This window comes from Pleurodeles waltl, chromosome 6 (assembly GCF_031143425.1).
Source record: "Pleurodeles waltl isolate 20211129_DDA chromosome 6, aPleWal1.hap1.20221129, whole genome shotgun sequence".
Taxonomy (NCBI): Eukaryota; Metazoa; Chordata; class Amphibia; order Caudata; family Salamandridae; genus Pleurodeles; species Pleurodeles waltl.
The window spans coordinates 1,392,026,981-1,392,037,773 of NC_090445.1; the positions used below are offsets into that span (position 1 = coordinate 1,392,026,981).

General features: G+C 41.1%; 1 protein-coding gene across 1 annotated transcript in view; it reads left to right on the top strand.

Annotated features, from left to right (window-relative positions):
* LOC138300880 (rho guanine nucleotide exchange factor 19-like) overlaps positions 1–10,510 on the top strand; it is a 133,801-nt gene extending 123,291 nt beyond the window's left edge. The window contains exon 13 of the mRNA XM_069240733.1: positions 8,218–10,510. The gene's annotated coding sequence lies outside the window, so the exon portion shown is untranslated. The remainder of the gene's footprint in view (positions 1–8,217) is intronic.
* The last annotated feature ends 283 nt before the right edge of the window (positions 10,511–10,793 follow it).

Below are 10,793 nucleotides of genomic sequence, written 5' to 3' on the forward strand. Positions count from 1 at the left end.
GGCTTGTTGGCGTTCTTTCGGCGGGAAAACACTTCTGCACGACTCTACAAGGCGAGAGGGATCCGTCCTCCAAAGGGGAAGTCTCTAGCCCTTTTCGTTCCTGCAGAAACCGCAGCTTCTTCTGTCCAGTGGAAGCTTCTTTGCACCCACAGCTGGCATTTCCTGGGCATCTGCCCATCTCCGACTTGCTTGTGACTTTTGGACTTGGTCCCCTTGTTCCACTGGTACCCCAGATTGGAAATCCATCGTTGTTGCATTGTTGGTTTGTGTCTTTCCTGCATTATTCCTCTAACACGACTTCTTTGTCCTTAGGGGAACTTTGGTGCACTTTGCACTCACTTTTCAGGGTCTTGGGGAGGGTTATTTTTCTAACTCTCACTATTTTCTGATAGTCCCAGCGACCCTCTACAAGGTCACATAGGTTTGGGGTCCATTCGTGGTTCGCATTCCACTTTTGGAGTATATGGTTTGTGTTGCCCCTATCCCTATGTCTCCCCATTGCATCCTATTGTAACTATACATTGTTTGCACTGTTTTCTAAGACTATACTGCATATTTTTGCTATTGTGTATATATATCTTGTGTATATTTCCTATCCTCTCACTGAGGGTACACTCTAAGATACTTTGGCATATTGTCATAAAAATAAAGTACCTTTATTTTTAGTATAATTGTGTTTTCTTATGATATTGTGCATATGACACTAAGTGGTACTGTAGTAGCTTCACCCGTCTCCTAGTTCAGCCTAAGCTGCTCTGCTAAGCTACCATTATCTATCAGCCTAAGCTGCTAGACACCCTATACACTAATAAGGGATAACTGGGCCTGGTGCAAGGTGCAAGTACCCCTTGGTACTCACTACAAGCCAGTCCAGCCTCCTACAGGAATGTACCTCAGTCTCTAATTGTAAGTATTTTTTTTTTAGCACCGTGTACTTTTCACATGCCAGTAGAGTTAGCCTGCCCATTGAGTATTGATAACTCCATAGTTTCGTTCTCAGATTGTTTTGATACATTGGGCTTCTTGTTCCGACCAAGCCACAGGAAGTCTTAGTCACAGTTTGACAATGCTACCTAAATTAATGTTTCTGCAGATATGTTGTAGGATAAAATCAATTGTTTTGTTTTCTTACTCCCACCCTTATGTCTCCTGACGGGGTCCCTCTCCTCATGTGCTGTTACTACTCCTCCTGCCCCGATGACCCCCTGAATAGGAGGTGTAAAACTCAACTACGTTCCGACCTAGCAATATGATTAGGGTTTGGAATCATGTATATAAATCAGGCTAGAAAAAGTCATGATGAACAGTATATGGGATTCATATTTATAATGTATTGCTTACGAGGAGACACTAAGATTGAAAGCATTGAGCTTTAAAATAGATGGAAGATACTCTGAACTGTCTTCACATGTTTGAATATTGGTATTTTCATGGTGAATGAGCAATGGCTATTTCTACTTTTTGAATCTCATTTTAGTACTTATGATTGGTGTTTGTTCTTCTGGGCTTCACAGTTGGTGGTGGTAAATGATTGGGTCTTTAGTGACTGTGATTAGCCGGCCTAGAGTGGACAGAGCGGTGATAGACAAGATGGGCTACATGATGGCATTCTATGTCCGGTGCCTAAGTCGGGTGTGGAGGGAGACCACTGGTTTCTTGTGCTGGCGAAATAAGTTCACTGATACGACACCTCTCTGGGACAGTGATCTGCTGAAGGAGGTAGACTGTTTGGCTGGTTTCTCTAAGTGTGAGCTTATTGGCATTGAATGCTTGGATGATGTCTGGAGAGAGCAGTCTTTCATACAGGTCGAGATTCTCCAACAGGAATTCGAACTGGCTGAGACCGAAAGATACCTTTATCTTTGGCTCGGTCATGCACTTATATGCTCGAGGGTAAACTGCTGCAAAAGGCCACTCCTTTAGAAGATGGGCTACTAAAGACCCCATACCTGACAAGGCCATCCCACATAGTTCTGCTGATCTGTTGGCCTGGTCCCAATACTTGGGAGAGCTCGATGATGATGACTGGATGGAGGCATTGCACAGCCCAAGAGAAATAGCAATAGGTACTAGGTTTTGACTAGTCCAGCTGAGAATCCTTCACAGATCTTACTACTCCAGGACCCCCTACATAAAATAGGGCAGGGTAATACATTAGTGTGTCTTCGAGGGTGTGATCATTCTTTCTTTCCTATCCTATGGGAATGCCCAGCGATTCATACCTATTGGTGGGCAGTTACCAATAAGGTTTCTCAGGACTTGGGAAGGTCTATTCCTTTGGATGCAAAGTGTCTGATTCTACTAATATCAGGAGAGGAACCGTGGACCCAATTTATCAGAAAATATGGATGACGCTAGCAGCTGAGGTGGCAAAATGGAATGTTGCACGATCCTGGGCAAGCCCAGCCTCCCCTCCCCCCCCCCGATGTGTTGTATATTGAGCAGCTGATTTAGATTGGTGCCAAAAGGCATAACAGGTGGATTATGAAAGTAGGGCCTGTCCCTAGAAGTGGGAGAAAGTGTGGGGTCCTTGGAATCCTTTTCGAGGTGTTGGGGACTAAGGGGGACTGATAGAGAATGGAAGTAAAGATACTACTACTGTGTTTTCTTTGGAATAGTCTAGAAGCTTTGATGCAGCCCATAAGAGCCAGTTTGCATTATACTACATCTGTAATGGTTGTAACTGATTACCTTAATTGCTCTTTGTTCGACATGCTTCTTTTTCATTCTTTGTTGAATCAACTATATAACGAGCACTGTAGCTATAGAGTTTTCAAAAAATAAAAAAATGATTGGTGTTTGCCCATTGAGGCAGCAGCCTCTGTGGCCAATTCAAATTTGGATGAATTAATCAGTGGCATCACATTTTCCATGTTTCTACACAAGTTTAGAGAAACTATGGAATCTAAAAAGGGCTTTTTTAAAAAAAATATATATATTTTTTTTTTTTTGGTACCCTTCATGAAAAATGTGAAGTCTGCCCTTCCCACACCCCTTCTTGGTAGGGGAAAAAAAAAAACACAATTAGCAATAGTGGTGAATTTTACATCACTTACTGTGCCACTTGCACCTGGATCATTCACCTAGGAGTTTGTGTGTAGATTATGATAATTACTGTGGAAAATATTGGAATGCGTGATTGTGTGGAGTTGGTCGGAGTTCACGGCAGTGCACTGAAAATGAATTAAACATCACACATTTGTTATCAAGTCGGTAAAGATCCCCAATGGTCCATATATTTGAAAGCAAACTCCCAATTAAACTCCATTGAACCAGTCACCTTTACGTATTTAATGTGCTTCTGAAAGGAACATGTTTGGATGTTTATGCACTAATTTTTATATCTTGAAAAGCTGGAATTTGTTATTGTTTTAGCTAATTAATTTTTTTGTTTGGGATTTAATGGTGTCTTTTGTGATAGAATAGTGCGTAAGTATTAGTAAGCAGAGTTCAAAGTAACTGAGAACTAATAGGCAGGGATTTCCCATATTTATGTATTTATTACGACTATTCTAGTAATCTTTTTTAATTTTTAGCCTAAAATCTTTTTTTTAGCTTTCTATTTGAATCCCTTAATCGAACTGCTTCCCTTTTGGTTGGGGTTAGCTAAAATTGTATCCCTGGTGGGAGAGACTGAAGAACTATCAGTTCGGCACATCATTACTGCTGAAGGGGACTAGGAAGCGTACATTGAGACGTGACATTATTGCAGTACTGCATCAATTTCACAATTGATATAAATTTGATTATTGGAAGTGGGTTTTGGCCAGAAGTCAGAGTCCCCTCCCCACCCTCAGAACAATGTCATCGATACAGGAGATTTTTTCCAAGTGTCCAACTTTCTGCAGAGAGGGCCATATTCATGCTAGTTTTTAAGATTCTGAACAGGAGAGCAGTTTGCATACAATGAATTTGTACTAAAATCAATAAATGAGTTTGTTATCCTGAACAATCTGGCAAAACTTTAACTCTCATGGTTCAACAATGGTTTCACGTTTACAGTTTCAGGGAAATTCAATCACCTCCACATTGGATAGCTCCTTTGTGTTTATTTTTTTTTTTGTTAAATGCCCCCTTTTGAAAGAAGACAAATCAATACTGCTGCTGCTTTTTAGGTCAAGCGTAAGCATGCGGTCTCTTGTATATACTTTTTTGTAGCCTCTCTGCTTTATCATTGGTTTGTTTCAGTGTCCTTAGTTTCCTTGCTTGCTAGTGATCAATACTTCCTCTTTGTCCCACCTTTTCCTCAGCTGCACACCCCTCTGGAGCATGGTCCCAGTACTTGTACCCTTCCACTCGTGCCACTGTAGCATCTGGTTAAGGACTACTTTTTCTTAGGCAAAAAGCATTTGACCAGAGCGCTGGATGTTTTCAGTTGCTCTAATCAGTTTTTCTAAACAGGGCTGTAAATTATGTTCTTTTCTGGTTACATGTGCTGTGGTTTCAAAGATTGAGGTAAAATGTTAGAGGCTGTTTTCTGGGGCACCTGTTTCCAACCCCTGGAGTAGTGTTTTGTTATTTATTTTTCGTCTTGTGTCTCTGCATCCGGTGTTTTTGTGGGAGCTTTTGTTTTCTTCTTTCACAAGGAAGTGATGATCAGTGAGACTGAGAGATTTGCCAAGCGTCTGCAGCTGCTGGCACATGTGCAAAAGCAGCCGAGCTGCACCCAAAAAGTCCCCAGTGTAAACCATGACAGAGCAAATAACAAATAGGAGGAAGCCAGGGGCTTATCTGAAACTTTGGGGCCAGCCAGGTCTCCTCCTCCTTCTCTCGCACCCTCACTGCTTTCTTCCAGCGATCTGCTTTGCTTGTTAATCATGATTTTTCTTCTAGGTGATAGAACAATACTCTGCTTTAGAATTTACAAGTCCCTTAGTAGTGTTTTTGATCCCTCGTATCGTGGCGTTCTGTACTTTTTACTGCAGTTTGTTGTGGTACCCTTGGTGTGAGAGATGTGCGTTGTCTATTCCAGATCTCAAGCCTCTTTGCTTTCTTAGGATACACTGTATCAAAAATGTCCCTGTATATTCGACCAATACAATCAGTCACAAGTAAGGGTTGGGACCCCCTAAATCGAAATTCTCCTGGAGAAACCCAGCCTAGGCCTTTCGCCCAGGCCGAACACTGAGGTGGTGGGCGGTGCTGCTAGACTGGCAGCCACCGGGAAGTGCCACACACAGAAAGGTCAGGCACCAACCTACGCATAAGGCAAAGCTAGGGTGGGCTTCATTTATTCCAAAGGTCAGCACATGTAGGTAAGAAAACCTCCTGTTTTACTTTTTAATAATTAGGCATAGGAAAAAGAAACGATCACGTTATGTTAAAGGTGACTCGATTCCAGTCTTTAAAGAGTTCAGTTCAGCACCCCTGTACACTGGAAAATATTTTGTACCATTATCGACCTGTGTTGCCATGCCCCTCAAACACCCGTCATGGTTGAAGAATAACTTAGCAAAGCTTCTGAGGCAGGTCCCACCATGCCAGACTCTGGACCACTCCCCCCCCCAAAAAACAAAAAAAACACCTTTGCTGCTTTAAAAAAAAATAGAGAGAGTACTTCAACAGCAGACCGCATGGCAACTAATAATTCAACTGCACTGGCTCTACCAAGAGGCGGCTGTAAAACATAGGGCTTAAAAACAAGCAGAAACGTCTGTCAGTTCTGTTGTTGTAGCACGAATTCCGCTTGCCTAAGTAAATGTTTTAATGGCGCTGTGCTTGTGAAATGTATTTGCTAGCAGGATAGTCCAGTGATTTTAACTTTCAGCTGAAATGTGCAGGTCACGAGTGTGAATCCTAGCAAGGCAGACTCCGAATTCCATCTTTCCAAGGTCGGTAGAGTGCCGTTAATTCGCTAACAATTACATCTGCTATTTATAAAAATGGCAGTAGTGTGGTATGAAGCACTATAAAAAGGAACGTTATTATTATTATTTTCTCATGCTGAATTAGTGAAGGGGTCATTTAGAGATTTATATAAATTAATATGTCCTCCCAACTCATTAACCTAATTAATGGTATTATTCAACGATTCCCGCTATCAATAGAACTCCCAGCCAAGTGTGCCTAGACCCCCACCCTACTGTGCTCCCATCCTTCCTTAGGCTGAGCACTGGCATGCCTCACACAGAGCACACCACATTTAATGTTTCTAGTCCCTGCAACTATTTGTGCATGCATCAGTGGGATACTTTGACTTTAATCATTAATGCAGCTGTCCGATAGTCAAGTTCTTGACTGCAGGCCTTCCTTGAATGAATGTCTGAGCATTGCCGAACAGATTTGGAGTGGGCCTTCCTCGCCTGCCCAATGTAAACTCAAATCACCCTACTTTGTTTTAATCTGTTTTACCTTAAACATTGGCTTTTGCCAGGAATCCCTCAAATTTCTATTGCAGGAACAAATGAGGTGTTTTAAATTCTCATGGGGTTTGTTATGTTATATTATCAGTATTTGCATAATGCTTTATACGATTAGGACAGAGCAGGCTTGCTGTTTAAGCCTCCATATCTTTTTACCCGTGCCGTCAGGCATGATGACGGTGGCAGAGATACTGTGAAAGTCATGTTTTCCTTGGAAATTTTCTAAAAGAAGCCCAGATTTCCACTGAAAACTGCAGGGTAGAATGAGAGATTTAAGGAGCTCCTTTTAAGGTTTCCAAAAATCATGAGTCACTTAATCAGAACTCCTCCACTCCTCAATACATACAACTTTTAAATATAGACGTTGTGCTCTTTTGATAACATGTCAACAAGTCTCAAGGTTGAGATGTTGTAAGTTATCTGCTATTCCTACGATTTCTTTCATTTTTAGGTCGAGCATGCAAGTGCCTTGACCTGTTGTGAGTATTTGGGCTTTTAACCATGCCCATCACTTTCATTCGTTCCTGGGCTTTCCTTTCAAAAATTACTTTATGCAATTGGTAAATGCTTTACATTTGTGCTGCCTTGAGGCTGTTCTTGTCACTCCTTGTAGACTGCCCCTGTTACATGGATTATTGCACGGGTGCAGATATACTTTCTTTTTCTTTTCTTGAAAATGTGTGATGCACTATGTTCTCTAAGAGCTATGTATATTGTTACACAGCATTACTTTCTCACATTCTTTTTTTCATCTGGTTATGCTCTCTAAAGGCTGACTGTATGGTTACATGACCATGTTTCTTCCAAATGCAGTTTTTATAATGGTGTTCTCTAGGGGCTGTTCTGGGCATTGCAGTCAACATGCTGTAATATTCGCAGCACGACAACTCACCCCATAATGCTTTGCAGGGTATTGCTTTTACAAAACATTTTTGCTCATAACCCAGCCTGTGGTGGTCCTAGGACAATGGGACCACCTTGAAAATGCTCTTTCTGTCTACATCATCTCTGAGTCCCCACACTAGGTTAGTGGATACCCAAAATAATGACCCTCCCCCACCATTCAGTGCCTTTTAAGCTTTCTCATGACCAGAACTAGAAGTTTTGTTTTAAATGTTTTGTTTGTAATATCATCGCAGTAGGACTGCTAGCTCTAAAAACACCATCTGGGGCTAAGTATATGGTTACACTGCATTACTTTCTCATGGGGTTATGCCCTCTAGGGGGCTAACATTATGGTTACCTAACCATGTTTTTTTACAAATAATATTTTTGTTATGGTATGCTCTGTGGGCTGCTTTGAGCATTACAGCCTAATGTCAAACGTTTATTTCTGACTAAGGTTTATATGATAATTGTATATGTTTTAATAATCTCTCCTTATTACAATTATGACCATGATTCAGGCCAGCTTAAGATCCTTATTACTCTGACTGAACACTCTTGATATGTTTGGGTGACCCTTCTAGTCTTCCTCATGTCATATTTAAACAAGGGTGCCAAATGGCAACATTTTAATTTTTTGCTTGAGACAGGGGAAGGAGGTAAGTGGAAGTGCTTTAGTTATATGCAGGGCCACTGGAATTATATGGCAGGAAAAGATATAATTATGAGGCAGGGTTGACCAACTTATGTGGCAAGAAAAGTCCAGTTATGAATTTACAATTCCAATAGCTCTAACTCAAGCAAATGCGAGACCCATTGCATTGCAAATAATTGTTTTTTTAATTGGTGTTCTACCCGAGTCAAGAAAAAGTGCATTGATGGAGAGCCCATAAATCACTAGGGTCTTGTTTCTCGCTGCTGTTTTTAATAACTAATTTTGATTTTTTTTTTTTTTATTCCCCCCCATCAGAATTCAGGAGACTTGAAGGTGGGATTTCCAGTTGTCTGAAATGAATGGATACTTTGGTCAGGACAAACTGAGTTGGTTGGTTTCCTTAATGCGAGACACTTACCAGAGAAGATGGGAGGATACTGAAGATCTCAGAAGTCACTGCAGCTGCGTGGTCACTAAATGTGTGGGGCACTAGTCAATGACATGTCTCAAGAATGACCTTGGATTCCCCAAGTGACCCTCTAGTTAAGCACTGATATTTTCTCTGGATTAAGTTGCTAGCCACACTACTAGTCAGGCTGCTCAGAAGGTGGAAGTCTGGTCAACAAAAAATGCTAAGGTTGCTAATGGTAGGCTGGACACTGCTTAACGTTATGCCAACAAAGTACAGCGAATAAGTGTGGGGGTTATTTATTTTTTAACTCATCTTATTACTATTTACACAAGCAAAGACTTGTAAGGGTGCTACCTTGTGAGTAGAATGGATAGCAAAAATGATATATATATGTGTGTGTGTGTGTTTTTTGTACATATGTAATAGAGATGGGGTTGAGGAGCAGAAAGAGAAGGGCATGAAAAGGATGAGCATAGGTCTTTGGGTCTATAGGCTTAGGAGCATGTCCCTGGTCTATGCCGGAGTATGGTCGGTTATAAACTGCTTTATCTGTTGCCAGTTTTTGGCTGGGTAAATCTTTGTGCAGTGGGGTGAGTGTTAATGGATAGTGTTTGTCTGGGCAGTGATTTAGAAACATCCAAACGCATGGTTTTCCCTTTCCCTAGTCGGCTATCTCATGCTAAGAGCCTGCCTGCCTCTCCCTGTGCCTGCCTGTTTTCCACTCCTTCATACCTCTGTGTTTTTCTTCCAGTGTGTCTGATTTACCCCCACAGCCCACTCCAGTCTGCCCATTTACATTCTGTAGTGTGCCTGCCGCACATTTTGCTATGAATTTTGCTGTCAATGCTTCTGCAAAAACGTACAATTTGCATAAATCGTGTAAGTGACCTAACACCACTTGCATATCACACCACCTATGGACCTCTTACATGAATCTTTGAGAATGTCCTAGCACACACATTTATTCCTTCCCAGTACACCGATTCTCAGCGTTTTCAAAGAGCTAACTAAATCAGTGTTTACTGAAGGGCTGTAAGTAACACTCAGCTGAGCTTATATAGTTCTATGCATTTAAATACATTCGACATTTCACAACTGTGAAAATCCAAAACGTTGGCTGTTTTCCCGTCACTTGGTTTCTGTTAAACAAAAATACAATGATGGTTTTGGTGATTTGTTATCTTGTGCTATTGATGCACCTTTTAGCTGATTTTCAGGACCTTTTCTGTGAGACTGTAATGGTTTGTACTGACTCTGTTGATTCTTACTGAGGGCATCGCGAGCATAGAGGATTTCTAGTGTGTTAGGAAGTAGTCTCTTCTCTCTCTCCCAGTTTCCTTCCAGGTTCTTTTTATTTTTCTTCTATGTCTTCTGTTTTCTTCTTTTATCGTTCCTCACGCCTAATGCACAGCGATTGCCTCTACCTATGTGGAAGGTTATGCTCAGTCCTAGTAGTAGAAGGTTTGATTGCGAATGTACACCTGAGGGTGGATCTCTGTACTGAGGGCTTTATAAACAGTGGTGCAGTTTCTCTGGTGAACACTATTCCAGTACTCACTGGGTACAAGAGTACACACTTTGTTCCCTTCAAGGTAAAATGACCAGGTTTAGTTGTGGTAAGGTTAATGAAGCCAGAGTGGGCTAATTCATAGTTACACAAAATCAAGTTGAGTGTCCATACTTTCATTTGATGGTGGGAATATTGGGCAGCATGTACTCGACACTTTCTGTGCAGATCTGGTATTTGTTGTTGCTGAGGAGAGGCGATCCCTTTATCTTCTGTAGTTATCTAAAAGTTCTCTGTCAAAACATTTTGAAGTGAAAATGGTTTATTCATGCACGTGAGCTTTCCACAAGGAAGCTTTACAGAGAATATTTCAACATTTGTGCATTCCCTTAATGTTGTATTTTTCCTTAATCCACCTACACTCCAATGTGGGGCGGGTAAATTACACTTTTAATGATTCAAGCAGGGATGTATATGTTCGCATTTGGACAATTTCAATAACCTTCTCGTGTAACTTCTACTAGAGTCGTTGTAATCTGTCTTCATTTGCCAATAACGACATTAAAAACCTTTTTTAATCACTTTTTAAAAAAATGTGCAATATTTATGGATATGTACAGTTTTATAGTTATGAATCATATGATGGACCTTAAATAGGTTTGTGAAAGTTTATTTTGAGTCATTTTTATGGCTTGAGCATTTGTAAATAAAATTTGCTTGCAAATAAAACACATGCAGTGATGTGAGGACTTATTCAGTGCCCAAAAGATATCCAGGGGTCAGTGGGCCTAACCTTATTAATTAAGGTGTTTTACTGACGTCACCACTCCTGTTATCGCCTCAAACTTAGAAATTCAGCAAACCCCTTCAGCACTTGACTCTCTGCAGCGATGGCAGAGCAGCCCAAGGATCCTTCAGAGACATGATGTGGGTTGGAACGTTTGGAATCAGTAATGCACAGAACACTCGATA